We start from the raw sequence: 15,488 nt of genomic DNA on the forward strand, positions 1-15,488 counted from the left end.
AAAACTGCTGGCAATTACTGGCAGCAACATCAGGAGAATGGCATAATGATTAAATGCGAGCGAGCGAAGCGAATGAGCTTGAATTTTTTGAAATTTCCCAGTCCCAAAAACTGTCGTTTGTGGCTGTATTTTTTCGCTTTGGAAATTAAGGGGGCGCACCGGGAAAAACTGTTGGCAATTACTGGCAGCAACATCAGGAGAATGGCATAATGATTAAATGCGAGCGAGCGAAGCGAGTGAGCTTCAAAATTTTGACATTAGACAGTCCAAAAACTGCCGTTTGTAGCTATATTTTTCGCTTTGGAAATTAAGGGGGCGCACCGGGTGAAAACTGCTGGCAATTACTGGCAGCAACATCAGGAGAATGGAATAATAATTAAATGCGAGCGAGCTTCAAAAGTTTGACATTTTACAATCCCCAAACTACCGTTTGTAGCTATATTTTTCGCTTTGGAAATTATGGGGGGCGCACCTGCTCACAATCACTGGCAGCAACATCAGGAGAATGGCATAGCGATTAAATGCGAGCGAGCGGAGCGAGCGAGCTTGAAAATTTTGACATTTTACAGTCTAAACACTGCCGTTTGTAGCTATACTTTTTCGCTTTGGAAATTTAGGGGGCACACCGAGTGCAACTGCCGGCAGTTACTGGCAGCAACATCAGGAGAATGGCATAGCGGTTAAATGCGAGCAAGCGGAGCGAGCGAGCTTGAAAATTTTGACATTTTACAGTCCAAAGACTGCCGTTGGTGGCTGTATTTTTTCGCTTTGGAAATTAAGGGGGCACACCGGGCGCAACTGCCGGCAATTACTGGCAGCAACATCAGGAGAATGGCATACTGATTAAATGATAGCGAGCGAAGCGAGTGAGCTTGAAAATTTTGACATTTTCCAGTCCCCCAAACTGTCGTTTGTGGCTGTATTTTTTTCGCTTTGGAAATTAAGGGGGCGCACCGGGCAAAAACTGTTGGCAATTACTGGCAGCAACATCAGGAGAATGGCATAATGATTAAATGCGAGCGAGCGAAGCGAGCGAGCTTCAAAAATTTGACATTTTACAGTCCCCAAACTGCCGTTTGTAGCTATATTTTTCGCTTTGGAAATTAAGGGGGCGCACCTGCTCACAATCACTGGCAGCAACATCAGGAGAATGGCATAGCGATTGAATGCGAGCGAGCTTGAAAATTTTGACATTTTACAGTCTAAAAACTGCCGTTTGTAGCTATACTTTTTCGCTTTGGAAACTTAGGGGGCACACCGAGTGCAACTGCCGGCAATTACTGGCAGCAACATCAGGAGAATGGCATAGCGGTTAAATGCGAGCGAGCTTGAAAATTTTGACATTTCGTCGGCGACCATCCGAACCGTCGTATATGTCAAAATTCGGTAAATTTTTCGAATTTCAGATTTTGCCGTTTTAAGATAGCCCAGCACACACTCTTTCTACTCACAAAATTTTGAAACCGGATTTTGTGTTTTTAACAGAGAAATTTGATATACGTCATTTTGCCTGAACGCGAATTGGCTGAAGGCGTTCATCCGAACCGACGTATCGCTATACGTCGGTTCGGGTGGGCGCGAATCTTCGAGTCGCGTTCAGAGAAGGTGTCGTATCGCCAAAACTGGCAGAAGCAGACGATCGTAGCGCCAACCGGACCCTCCCCAGGACCGGTGAGTTTTATAATGTGTAGCTATGAAATCATGCAATTTCAAATAAAATGAACAGACCCAAGCAAGTTCTATCCGTAAGATTGTCACTTGTCAAGATAAATACGCAGATTGTCGTGGGTTTTCCAAAATATTTCGTTTTGTTGTTAGGTGTAGTCCTGTGTATAGATAAATATGTGGGTACAAAGGGATACTCTATAATAGTAGGGTTTAAATCATTCATAGACCCTTTAGTCTAGAAAAACAACGTTCACAATGTTCTCGTTGAGTTGGCTTTATGTGCTTATGGTCCATATATGGACCTCATACGTAGTGGGTGTGGACAGTGCCAAACTGTTAACACTTCAGGGTGAGTTGTTTGGGAATCAACCATAAAAAGTACGAGATTGCTAACGTTAGACGAGTCTAACAAGTTAGTCACAGCCAACAATTTAGAGCCGCTAATCGCTGGTTCATCATTGAGTATAGGGCCCTAGAATTCTGATGATAGGTTCTATACTTACTTACATATATATCTATGGCCGATTGAGCCCCAAGCTTGCAAACACACACAAAGAAAACACCCAAATCTGAGTGTAATGTATCTCATGTGAATTTGCCAATTGATGTACATTTGTAAGCCAAGGATCTAGTAGAAGGGCCTATACTGGCTATAGTAAAAATGAATGATTTTACCAACGTCTGTAAATTTATCTGATACTAGTATTCCTAGGACTCAAGGAGTAGGATTAAATTATGCTGGTCCATAAATACATGTGTGTTGTTCAGAGATCTAGCCAACTGCAAATGCTTTGTACGGTACCGGTACTGAGTACAGTACCTGGGTATGTTTTTATCGCATGCATTTTTGTGTCGCTGTGAGTGCCAAGTCTCCATAATATTGAAATCACTGCAATGAAGGCTTTAGTGTGTTAACAGGCCAGAGGGCAGTACTTGAGTAAGCCCCTCCTGTGAATCTAATAGTAATACGCTGATGTTCCACTATGATTAAAATATATAAATTGAGGTCTAAATGCAATGTTCCACTTGTCAGATCTAGCCTAGCTAGGCTATAGGTGCTCACACATTCTAGAGAGTAGTTTTGCAGTACCATAAGCACAGGGAATCTTCGCCCTCTATCTGTTTATAATATGAGTTGAATTGTGTTTTTGCATTTTTATGATCAATGTATAAATAGACCACTAGATAGGCTTGAGGTGAAACATTTCTGCTAAAATTAAACATTTTTTTAATACACTTGTAGTGAATGTTTCTGTTTTTGTTTGTTACAGGTCTTTGTCCTCAGGGAAACCAACAGATATTGAAGTCCTTTGGGACAAAGATGGGTACGAGGAATACTGTAGCTGTTGATCAGCTGAAATTCAGGAAGGGCAGCTTCCCACGACTTGGAGTTCGTGTGTCAATGCGATGGCACAGGAAACTGTGGGAATGCACAGTTACTGCTGTGTATGGGGGAGAGAATTCTGAAAGCAGTAGCGATGATGGAAACACAAGCACCGCAGACAGCAGTGACGAAGATGATACTTCTGATTATGACGATGATGACAACATTTACCTGGCGAAATTAGGTAAGATTGAGCGCACTCAAATGAATACATACTTGTAGTAAAAAGTATGGACAGTATACAGTGTGTGTGTTTATTCAATGCCTAGATAACCTCATAACTGTGCTGCAATGTTAGAAGTAGCTTACTCCATACTGCATGAATGCATTTAAGTAGTGCCTGGTATATTAGGTTTTCATGGTGTCAACTCATATACAGCACAACCTGGTATACCATGTTTTCAAAATAAAGACATGAGCGTGTACTTGTGTAGCCTTAATTCATGTTTATTAGTGTTATGCCTGAAAAAAAAATAAAACTTTAATGAACAGATTAGACCTTCTATCAGTATCTTTTCTTTTTCTGTGTCACATCTGCTTGTATTTTGTGTTAGTTACTTTTTCCAATTTCGTAATGCCCTTGTATTGCTGCAAAACTGAAAATCTATGTGTGTAGCCAGCAAGGCTGAGTTTAAAAAATGTTGACTTGCTGACCCCATTCGGGTGCCCTATAGTAACAAAAGAGTTTGTAAGCCTATTAGCAAATGCTATTTTTGTGCCTAACTTCCAATGATGTTTTTGTATTCTTCATAAGCACATGCAATTGACTGTGGAAAGAGGATGCATGTACCGCTTGACTGCTTTTGCATTTAATGCAGATCACCAGTCTATCCGATCTCTGCTGATGGGCAAAAATAAAACTCTTGTTTGTGGACATTCACATAGGTCTATCTGAAAAATGTGTTAATAAAAGGTTAATCTTAATTTAAAAAAAAAAATAAATTCAACTTATTAAAAAATATGATATTAACAGTGAAAAATATATGCACTATGTATATTTTATTTTCCTCATTTACAGTTGGCATCAAAAAGGACATCAGCTGCATTCCAGAGATACCAAAGCTAGTATTGAACAGTGAAGGAGCACCGTTAGATCCATCCCAGCAGAATGTCAGCTCTGACCAACTTCTCAATGGTGAGTGTTTGTAAAGCCTTAATCTTGTTCAGAAACCCAAGCAGATATGGTTGAATCAATCTTGTTGTAATATCAATTAGTAATCCCGATTAAATTATGCTATTGCTGTCATAATAGCAAATAAAAAGAATGACAGCAACTATACACCAGCAAAGAATGTAGCATCCTGGCTACCATGTACCAGTATTTTTTGCAGTTGTCAGGGGTGGGTCAAGGAATTCTGTAAATTGGGGGGTGGGGACCACACACACATCTCCAGTTTTTCTCTGTTTATTTTTTGTTATAAAAAAGGGCATCTTAAACCCCATGTGTCCTTGCGCAGATCCACCGTGGGTTGTAATCTGGATTACAAAGAAATGATAAAGTCAATCTTTCAATAAACATGATTTTACAAAAATGTAACATCTATGCACCATATGTATTTTCTTTTTCTTTTTGTTTTCTTCATTTCCAGTTGGCATCACCAAGGACATGTACTGCATTCACGAGACCAATACCAGAATTGAACAACGAAGCACCATCAGATCCATCCCAGCAAAATGTCAGCTCTGACCAACTTCTCACTAGTGAGTGTTTGTAAAGTCTTAATCTTGTTGGGAAACCCAACCAGATATTGCTGCATTAATCTTGATGGAATATCCATTAGTAGTTGAGATTAATGATGCTATTGCTGTCTTATGCACTTTAATAGCAATTAAAAAGGATGACGTAAACTACACACAAGCAAAGAATGTAGTATCCTGGCAACGATGTACCAGTGTTTTTTGCAGTTGTCAGGGGTGGGTCCGGGAATTCTGTGAAGTTGGGGGGGGGGGGGGGACCACACGCATGTCCTCCAGTTTTTCTATTAATTTTTATTTCTTTTGTTTTAAAAAAAAAAGACAAAATAAAGGGTATCTTACACCCGATGTGCCCCACATGAATTAACCACTGGTTGCAATCTGGATGACATGTTATCCTTCTTGTCATATTGTAACAAATGGCTAACACACAACTGGAGAATTAGCTTGTCTGGCAATTGTACCTGGACCTTCCAAGCAGAGTGATAATCTATGAGCAATTCTCAAATGAGGATGCATGTACCGTTTGACTGCTTTCGCATTAATGCAGATCCCCAGTCTGTCCGATCTCTGCTGATGGGCAAAAAACCCTCTTGTTTGTGGACATTTAAATAGGGCTTTCTGAAAATTGTGGTATTAAAAGGTTAATCTTAATATTTAAAAAAAAAGATGAATTCATTCTTTAAAAAAAATCTGATAGAAACAATAAAATAGACATGGGCTATGTATATTTTGTTTTCCTCATTTACAGTTGGCATCAAAAAAGACATCAGCTGCCTTCCTGAGATACCAGTGCTAGTATTGAACAATGAAGGAGCACCGTCAGATTCATCCCAGCAGAATGTCAGCTCTGACTAACTTCTCACTGGTGAGTGTAGTACAGCCTTAACCTTGTTGGGAAACCCAACCAGATATTGCTGAATCAATCTTGTTGGAATATCAATTAGTAATCCGGATTAAATGATGCTATTGTTGCCATATAATAGCAAATAAAAAGAATAACATCAACTATACACAAGCATAGAATGTAGCATCCTGGCTACCATGTACCAGTATTTTTGGCAGTTGTCAGGGGTGGGTGCAGGAATTCTGCAAATTGCGGGGGGGGGGGGGGGGGGGGGACCACACGCACATCCTCCAGTTTTTCTCTGTTAATTTTTTTTTTTTTTTAAAGGGCATCTTAAACCCCATGTGTCCCCACATGGATCCACCATGGGTTGTAATCTGGATGACATTTTGTCCTTTGAAAGAAATGATAAAATCAATCTTTCAATAGATATGATTTTTAAAAAATGGAATAGCTATGAACCGTTTGTATTTTGTTTTTCTTTTTGTTTTCTTCATTTCCAGTTGGCATCACCAAGGACATGGACTGCATTCACGAGATACAAATACCAGAATTGAACAACGAAGCACCATCAGACCCATCCCAGCAAAATGTCAGCTCTGACCAACTTCTCACTGGTGAGTATTTGTAAAGCCTTAATCTCGTTGGAAAACCCAAACAAATATTGCTGCATTAATCTTTTTGGAATATCCATTAGTAATTACGATTAAATGATGCTATTGCTGTCTTATACACTTTAATAGCAATTAAAAAGGATGACATAAACTACACACAAGCAAAGAATGTAGCATCCTGGCTACCATGTACCAGTGTTTTTTGCAGTTGTCAGGGGTGGGTCCAGGAATTCTGTGAAAGTTGGGGGGGGGACAAGCATGTCCTCCAGTTTTTCTGTTTATTTTTTTTTGTTTAAAAAAAGACAAAAATAAAGGGTATCTCACACCCGATGTGCCCCACATGAATTAACCACTTGTTGCAATCTGGATGACATGTTATCCTTCTTGTCATATTGTAGCAAACAAGATTAATGATATGGCTAACACACAACTGGAGAATGTAGCTTGTCTGGCAATTGTACCTGGACCTTCCAAGCAGAGTGATAATTATGAGCAATTCTCAAATGAGGATGTGTGTACCGTTTGACTGCTTTCGCATTAATGCAGATCGCCAGTCTGTCCGATCTCTGCTGATGGGCAAAAAAACTCTTGTTTGTGGACATTTCCAAAGGGCTATCTGAAAATTGTGCTATTAAAAGGTTAATCTTAGTCAAAGAAATTATAAAGTCAATCTTTCAATAAAAATGATGGAAACAAATGAAATGTTTGTGCACCATGTGTATTTGTTTTTCTTTTTGTTTTCTTCATTTCCATTGGCATCACCAAGGACATGGACTGCATTCAAGAGATACCAATGCCAGTATTGAACAATGAAGCACTGTCATATCCATCCCGCAGAATGTCAGCTCTGACCAACTTCTCACTGGAGAGTGTTTGTAAAGCACTTAATCTAATTGGGAAACCCAGCCAGATATTGCTGACTCAATATTGTTGGATTAAGCATTAGTAACCCGGATTAAATGATGCTATTGCTGTCATACACTACGAACAAATAAAAAGAATGACATCAACTACATGTATACACAAGCATAGAATGTAGCATCCTGGCTAATATGTACCATTATTTTTTTTTTTTTTTGCAGTTGTCAGGGTGGGTCCAGGAAGTGTGTGTGTGTGTGTGTGGAGGGGGGGGGGAACCACACGCACGTCCTCCAGTTTTTTTTTCTGTTGATTTTTTGTTAAAAAAAAACAAAACGATAAGGGCATCTTACCCCCCATATGTCCACACATGGATCCACCACGAGTTGTAATCTGGATGACATATTGTCCTTTCAAAGAATGATAAATTCAGTCGTTTAATAAACATGATAATACAAATGTAATATTTATGCACCATGTGTTTTCTTTTTGTTTTCTTCATTTCCAGTTGGCATCACCAAGGACATGGACTGCAATCAAGAGATACCAATACACACTTTGTACCAGAATTGAACAGTGAAGCACCATCAGATCCATCCCAGCAAAATGTCAGCTCTGACCAACTTCTCACTAATTATTGCTTGCCAATGGTGCCTACAGTTGTTTGTGCATGCAAAAGCAATTTAGTCTATGCATTCAAATTTTGATGATTTATCACTCAGCACTATCTCCCCACCACAATTCGCCATGTTATGATTTGTCTATTCTATAGCTATTAATATCTATGATATCGTAATAAGCTTTGATATTTCTTTAACAATAATTGTCATATTTTTTTCATGTGAAAGATTTACATGTAACAGCTTTATTCCTCCTTCCAAATGTGACTTGATTTCTGTAGGACCATTGCGTAGATATTACTGTTATATCGAAATGAAAGTACAATCACAAACATGCACATAATAACAACTCATATCATACTGATTTTTTTTTAACCCTAAGACCTGAGTTATCAGAGATTCACTAATATTAGGAGGAAGTTGGCCCTCTGCTTTAAGCCATTTCCATCTAATGAATGTTTCAGAATGTATTTCAATATAAACTGTATTGTGTACAATTTTCTCATGTTAAAATCAGTTTAACAATTAATTTAGATCAATATTTATTTTACCAAAGACATCTTGATTTGTACATTTAAAAATTTTCGAGGAAATGTAACCATTGCATTAAAGGACATGTTCATTATCAATGAATTTAAATCAATATTTATTTTACAGTACCACAGACATCTTGATCATTCTGTAAATGTAAAAGTTTTTAATGAAATTTGACCATTGTATTTAAAGGACATGTTCATTCCTTTTCTTTTCTTTTTGGATGTGAGATATTGATTGATTTTGAAATAAATATTGCTGCATTTTAATGCAGCCTTGTGTCAAGACTCACTTTCTTTGTTTTTTTTTCTCTTCTATGTATTGGGATCTCATATCATGAGGAAATCATAATATTATGCACACTAAAATGTCAGCATATTAATTGGAAGTGAAATGATATTCATAGTACTACATGTACTTGAATATCATTTAAGTCTGTAGGGGTCTGTAGGACAATACACCTTTATCATTTGTGTGAACAAGTACAATCCATGTTTGTGTGTGTAGATGTTTCTGTGTAGAAAATTAATTTGCATCTGTTTCAGAGTCCTGAACGTATATTATATACAGTGTATTAAAAAAAAAAACAATATGAGACAGACGTGTGGCTAAGTAAATTTTTTGCTTGTTATTTCTGATGAGCAAGCTGATAATTGAGTTTTACCCAACAGAATGATCATGAATTATGTCTGCCATGCATGTGGTCTCGATTAAAGCTGTTAAAGAAAATCTTTATTTATGGGGTTCAAATGTACAGTATCCATCATGGCAGCTTAGAAAGAATGAAAGTTAGGTCATTACAGTCATGATTGCGACATGAATTATCACAAAGAATAGCAAGGCTTGGATGTGTGATTTTGGTTTTTGTTTGTAGTATTGGAGAGTAGGAGAGAGGGTTAAAGCGTGGCAAGGGAAAGAGAAGAGGTGGAGGAGAGCAATGAGAAGATGAAATGAGAGGAAAAAGAAGAGGCAGGCTGCAATGAAAAAGCAATAATTTCATAAGCTCCACCTCTTTCACAATACATGTATAACCACTTTTTGCCTGATACAAATTAGATACAAACTGATCAAAGATAATGTGTCCTAAACATGGAGTGGGTTTTTTGATTGTTTGTTTGTTTGTTTTTTACATCAAAGGAACACTCGTCTGATGCCTGAAGCGTAATTCATGTGAAAAAAACAAAAAACAAACAAACAATCTGCAGAGGAACCTCCCCCTTCCCCCACCAGTGTTTCATCATGCATGTCAAAACTAGACCTTGGACGTATTTGTACTACATTTTATGAAATTATGACACTGCATAGTTGCATTCACACAAAAATATGCACGAAATCACTCTTTTTATAGATAAATACCAAGTAACTATGCATACCGCATAGACGCGCGTGTTATAAGAATAGGATACGACGGTTCGGAGGTCGCACTGTCGGTACGCGCGTTCAGCAAACTGACGTATCACCCCGATACGTCAGTTCGGATGACCGCGCGTACTGAGAATGCGATCTCCGAACCGTCGTATACCTGTTTTTCGACTCTTCCTGTGCGGAGGCCTTTCTTTTTGTGAACGTAGCATTAGTTTTATTCATAAATGATTTTAGATACATATATTATACGAATCGTCTGGAATTTGCCTTTCTTTTCATATAAAAAGATCGGGAATAAAAGCAAGAAATTTCTTCACACTAGACTTCAAAGGACCCCCAAACTTCAAACGCGTTTTTCTCGAAAACGTGTTCTCGCACACCGCTGACAGATACGACGGTTCGGATGGTCGCCGACGATTTTACAGTCCAAAGACTGCCGTTTGTGGCTGTATTTTTTCGCTTTGGAAATTAAGGGGGCACACCGGGCGCAACTGCCGGCAATTACTGGCAGCAACATCAGGAGAATGGCATACTGATTAAATGATAGCGAGCGAAGCGAGTGAGCTTGAAAATTTTGACATTTTCCAGTCCTAAAGACTGTCGTTTGTAGCTATATTTTCGCTTTGGAAATTAAGGGGGGCGCACCGGGTGTACCTGCTGTCAATCACTGGCAGCAACATCAGGAGAATGGCATAGCGGTTAAATGCGAGCGAGCGGAGCGAGCGAGCTTTAAAATTTTAACATTTTACACTCCAAAAACTGCCGTTTGTAGCTATATTTTTCGCTTTTGTTTGTCCCACTTTTATTTGAGAACCATCCCCCCCCCCATCGACGTCTCTATACATATTAGGTTGCTTTTGTTCAGTGAAAGATCTGCTGCACACTCTTTGATAAATTAGGGAATATACGTCTATGTCAAAAGTGTACAAAGTTTATCCCTTATCCTGTATAGCGGACCTTTTGCATGTTCATGATTGCAATACCATGATTGCAATACAACGATCTGGTGCATAGTTCTGGCGATATTTGGACAATTTTCCATTAAGAAAGTTCGAGATTTGTCCTCATCTCGGGAATTGCTCGGGGGATAAATGATTTGTCTGTCTAAACACTTCCTTTGGGGCGGGGCAAATGCCCCTTTGCCCCCCATAGATTCGACGTCCCTGATCTTCCCTTGGTATGCCCATAGATGTATCCTGACTGAGTCATCAGTCACTGTCGTTTCTCAGGAATGATTCAGGAAATGGAGGGGATTCAATAATTATGGCGATAAAGTTGTTGTTATGGTTTGTTTGTATGTTTTCGTACATATTTTGCAGATGGTCCCCAGTTACTCGCGTCATAGCACGTTTACATGTAGACCTATACTATTTGTCGTTGTCATCGCCTGAGCCATACCTTACAGTGTATGTCGATGTTACTTTCTTCGCGAGCGAGCGAAGCGAGCGAGCGCTTGAGAAAATTATACATTTTCCTACAAGATAGAATACTGTTCAGCTCTGTTACCTGTCTGAAGGCCGGCGTACAAACGTCATGCAATATGCCAAAATTGATACAATCACATTTCTGCTTCCTCCATTTTTTCCCCTCAAAATTCAGGGGGGGGGGGGATGATTGTACAGGCCATCCACCCCTCCTCCATTTCGGGGGGGGGGGGTATATCCCCCCCATCCCCCCCCCCCCCCCGGGATTTACGCCCATGTACAGGGTACATTCCCTAATAATATCCAAGATTCTTTTATTTGGGGGCAGAAGTAGCTCGCGCGGGAAAGTCGAGTGCTCCAATTTAGTACCACAATGTTTGTGTGTGTGGTTGAATATACACACTTGGGGGATTAATGTCACCATCGTGCTATCATAATGGTCCAAAATGCAACAGACTAAATAAAATTTCAAGATGCGGAACTGAAAATGAACAACGAAAAGCAAACATGTTCAACCAAATGAGAGAAAAAAGAGGAAGAAGAAAAGTCATTCAATTTATAAACCGGCTTATCGAATATGTTTATTACGAAGGAGTAATATGGTTATTCTATCTTGTTCATGCCTTGTAGCAAAGTACTAACCAATTAAGATTATATATGTATTGACAGTACAGGTGGAAAAAACAACAACAACAGCAAAAACCTGCGACAGATGTACTCGAGGAGTACCGTATTTTGCATTTTAGATCGGTCATCAGCGTATTCTACAGACAGGACAGAAGAAAATATTAAAGCTAAAGACTGGCAAAAATATTGTTTGAGATAAAAATTGATTCCACGTATACGAACTATTACAAGTATCCTTCTCGGAAGTTACACTGTATAAATCAAAGAGGAAAAAACAAATTGTGGATTGCTTATAAAATGTGATCAAAATTTTGCGGATGTGTTGAAAAGGGAATGTTGGCAATGTTTGGGCAGTACTGCATTGTGGGTACAAAATAATCACATCTGTGGGTGGAAACTGAACACAATGCATGTCATCCTTAACCGAAAGTACTCATTACTGGTTGAAAGGTTCCTCAGGAAATTTTTGTCCAACAGGCACGTAGAAACAAAGTCCATGAACTTACTACACATTGACGTCAAACTGAGGCCTGGGGGCGATATTTTTTTTCCCATTATGGGAAAGGCATTTATTTGTCTTGGTGACTTGGATAGAGAATAACTATCAAGTCTTTGACTTTATTACTCTCTATAAGCCTGACGGAATAAACCGTTACAAACTTATTATACTTTACAAATTAAGAGCAAAAATGGAAACAAGATGGTGAGCAAAATCCAACGTAAGATTCGAACCACCGTCCATCTTGTAAGCACTGATAACTCCATGATCAGAGCACTGACACATCGTGCCACAGGGAGGCGCTGCCGAAATTGGTGGTCATTGGGCTTTTGAAGTATGCAAAAGCAATTTGTCTCCCTATAGTCTTAGTTTCAGACGTTTTTTGTCAGTAGACTGCCGTAGACTTTACACACACTAGTGACTTTCCCATCCTGGGAAAAAAAATATTGCGGCCTGGGGTTGGGGTCTGCGCACCAAAGTTCTTCAAAGCCACGAAACTCTAGAGGGCGCTAGTACTGATACCTATTATCTTTACGAGCTGTTAGGTGGTACGGTGTATTGACGTATTTTGTAGTTCTTGCTGTCAGTAAATGTAATTACGAATTCGGTTTACCCCAAATATTATCACCATCTCAAGACCGTAAGCTTCCCACTGAAATGAAATATCCCTGCTGAAAAGAACAGTGTCTCACAGATGTGAATTATAATGTGAAACACAATGTGAACACACTGTGAACAGATTGTGAAATCTCTTCTCACTGTTAAATTCGAGTATTTTAACAGTGTGAACGCATTGTGAATCATCAGTTCCAAGTGTGAAACAGAACATTACTGTGCAAGTACTTTAGTAACCTGTGAAAAACCACCCCACAGTGTGAAATAATCTTCATACTGTTAAATACGAGTGTTTTCACATACTTAGTCGACTATGTGAACACAGTGTGAACCCATTGTGGGACACTGTGTTCTTTGCGGCATGGGTACCTCACATATTAAACTTAAACCAACCAATATAGTAGCTACCTAGACCGTTCTGAGAAACGTTTAGAGGTAGTTAAGGATCACTTTCACACAATTGGCCAATCCACAATTATAAATGAATCAAAGTTTCGAATATAAAAAAAAAAATCTTTACATCCTTACTAAACACCACTTTTCTTTTCAATTTTCTTGAATCAGAAAGTCACAGGACACACACGCATTATGATCATGACTGTCTAATATCTACACAGTATATATTTATTTCAGTCAATGTTCTGACATAAAAGGGACATTTTAAATAAACTTGGAGCAACGTGGAAAGGTACTGCGAAAAAAAGGTAATACTCTGAAGTTTGACCAGATTTGGCTTTGAGGATAACTCTCTAATAGTTAGTATAAATTCAATAAGCTACGTGGGATTACAATCTCTCAACTCATGAAATTGAGGGAATTAATGTTATCCACATCCCCTCGACATAGTGAGGCACCGACACAAAAACAACGGCAAAAACACACCGCAAGATACTCGATATAAGTTAGTCAGGAGCTGCAGCGTGCCACGCCCAAGTTCTCAGACATGTTTTCACCATATGGGAACGGTACCCAACAACTTTTGTTTAGATTCATGTGCGTGACTTTTATGGTGCGCTATTTTACTCTTTTTTCTTTATCTTCATGTGCCGTGACTCTTGTAATGCGCTCGTTCTTTCCCGAGAGCCCGAGATGGGATGGTTAATCGACCGGCCTTGGAGAATCAATCATCGTATGGAGAAGATAGCTGGGAGACGTGTGTTCTCCAACGTCTCTCTTGAGGCAGCCAAGAAGAGTTCAGAGAACGGCCACCAAAAACATTGTTGGAAGAAACATAGTGCATTTTGTACACCAGTCATCTTGCTCGTGAGCTGGCAGAGAGGGCGCTCGTATTCGATTAGTGATTTCGAAGGACAAAGTGTACGAGAAGGTCAAAAAGCCTCAGTTTGGATCTTGTGTAGCGACGCTCACGAGCAAATCAAATGTATCTATTTCAAGGCATCCTCAATAATAGCATTGGAGGGCTATCTCCGCATTCGACGGAAGCGTATAAGTACCCGGATGAGAGAAGACGAGTTAAAGGAGACCTCCAGATGATTTTCAGACTTTAACATTATTGAACAATTGAATTAGTTACACTAAGTACAGGGTTCAGAATTTATAGTGATTGAGATGAGGAAAAAGAATGTTTTCAAAATTTATAGCAAATTGCAATGAACACCGCAAGAATGCATGAGTTGGGGCTCAATGAAGTAGAACAAAAGAAGAAAGCATGCATAAATTCTACACAGATGAACTTGTTAAGCATGTTGTATTGTAATGGAATTACACTGCTACATTAACTTAACTTACTGAAATATGTGACGCTCCTATGTCATCGACATTGTTCAGTGTAATTTGTTTTTTCACAGTATTGGTTTCTCTGCTCAAGGACCACACTAAATTCCATAAATCCATGTATGGACCTGTCGATTTATGTACTACATGATGTGAAATTATGAAAATCGTCTGGAATTAATTTCTCGAGAAGTCCAGATACAAGATCTTGTCTTCACGACTTCTTGGGTCCGAGAGGGCTAGATTTTGATCTCTCTCAGTCTCTCTTTTCTTTTCTTTTTTTTTCTTTCTTTACTTTCTGGGGTCCGAGACAGGGCGAGAGGGCAAGTTGTAGGATCTCGTCTTCTCGACTTTTCGGGTCTGAGAAGGCACGAAGACAAGATTTCGAATCTCGCCTTCTCGGAACCGAAACGTACGTAGAGGAGGTGGGGAAGAATCTTGTCTTCTTAGCACTTACACGAGCTTCCGAAGCATTTAAAGGCATAATTTACCATTTGCAGATGAAAGCATTAGTGCTTTAAAATAGTTCTAAAATGTGAGTTAGGGATAGAAACAACCACTGTCAAAATTTGAATCCGTATAATGGATGTTAAGTGTTGTTAAATACACAAAATGTGAACAATAGTTATAATAAAAATGTTTCCAGACTAAACTGTATACAGTTACGGTTTATTGAGAAAAATCCTGATATCTCCTTATATTTTAGGTTTTATGGCAAATATTTCATATGGTAGGATGTTTTATGATACAACAGACCTACACATATGCATTAAATGTGATATCTTGAACATTTTTGAAATCACTGCTCCCAAAGGTAAACTGGACTTTTAAAGGGGATGGCTAGTAACTGATCAGTGGGAATCAGTGGGAATGCTGGAGGATGATTGTTCCAATCCTTGTGGGATTCATTTAAGAGTAAATTATATATCTATTGTTGTGTGAAAATCATTTGCTTCAGAATGGTCTCATATTCAAGTAATGTGCAGTTTAATGTTTCCAGGTTA

At 39.0% G+C, this 15,488-nt stretch overlaps 1 pseudogene; it reads left to right on the forward strand.

Moving 5' to 3' along the window:
• The first annotated feature begins 1,606 nt into the window (after positions 1 to 1,606).
• Positions 1,607 to 7,283, forward strand: LOC140229491 (uncharacterized; annotated as a pseudogene).
• The last annotated feature ends 8,205 nt before the right edge of the window (positions 7,284 to 15,488 follow it).

Source organism: Diadema setosum, chromosome 1 (genome assembly GCF_964275005.1).
Source record: "Diadema setosum chromosome 1, eeDiaSeto1, whole genome shotgun sequence".
Lineage (NCBI taxonomy): Eukaryota > Metazoa > Echinodermata > Echinoidea > Diadematoida > Diadematidae > Diadema > Diadema setosum.